The following is a 1346-nucleotide window of genomic DNA, read 5'->3' on the forward strand; positions in this document are numbered from 1 at the left end:
TGCAGCCTGGAGTCAGAGTTCAGCCGACCTTCCGAAGAAGAAAGTAAACTTAGTAAGGATCATTTATTAGTAATGATAATTGATTCAGGCAAAAATCAGGAACTGATGTTAAAACCACAAAATGAAAATTTAAAGAACAAAATATGTACACATTCAGGAAAAATTTCCTCATATTATTTTTTTAAGTTGATAAATAAAAAGCAAATATAAAAAGGGTCATGCTTCTAAATATCATCATCTATTTTAAAATGTATAAGTGGACAATCTATAAGCCACTTAATTTGTATCCCAATTGAATTAGAAATAATATAGAAACAGCTATTTTAAGGACATGAGCAAAGTGAAATAAAAAACATTCACAAACACACACCCTCTCTCTCTCTCTCTCTCTCTCTCTCTCTCTCTCTCTCTCTCACACACACACACACACACACACACACAGATCAAGAAATGAAACAAAGACAAAGCCTGAGGTTTTTCTTCTGCTTACATATTTGTAGTCAAGGCTTATGAAAGTCCTGAGGAGTGAACAATTTGAAAGCATTTGGAATCACCACACCTATAAAAAACAAAAACAGTGAAATTGATATAAATAGTTCTAGGGAAATACAGATTTATTTATTTTAAGGCAGAAATTTAGTACTTTGGTCTGTTTGGATTTTTTTTTTTTTGATAAACCACAGTAACACCCTTAGTGATCTCACAGTAATATTAAGATGTATTCTGTAGGGTTTGACATTGATGCTGATAGTGCAAAAGCAACAGTGGATAAAATTTCTCATGCTTTAGAAGAAATCAAAGCATTAGCACTAGTCTTATTAGTAATCAGTGGGTTCTTTACCACACACAATTATTTTTACATGTACATATATATGTACAAATAATTGTACATATATGCATATATAATTGCTCATTATCTCCCTAGATATATTCTATGAAGTCACCATGAACCCTGAATCAACAAATACTGGCATACTGCTCATGGTGATATACAAGAGTAGATTTTTGGGGCCCTCCAGGCCAAGTATTTTCAGCAACCAATTAATATATGACCTTGCTTGATGTGTTTCCATTCAAAGATACCTTGTTTAATATAAACTGTTGATCTGTTAACATTGAATGATGGCCAACAGCATTTTAACTCCTAAGCCTGAAAGAAGCTTATCAAATGCACATTTTCTCTGGAAGACTCATCCTAACCTTTTTATGTTTGGAAACACTACATAGCACTTCAGCACAGTATTTAGAGGCCATTTTACACAGAAAAACCATTTACAAAAATCATAAAAATGAGAAAACACGGCTCTAAAGAGGCTGCAAAATGGGAACTTGCTTATATCATGAGA

Source organism: Callospermophilus lateralis, chromosome 5 (assembly GCF_048772815.1).
Source record: "Callospermophilus lateralis isolate mCalLat2 chromosome 5, mCalLat2.hap1, whole genome shotgun sequence".
Taxonomy (NCBI): domain Eukaryota; kingdom Metazoa; phylum Chordata; class Mammalia; order Rodentia; family Sciuridae; genus Callospermophilus; species Callospermophilus lateralis.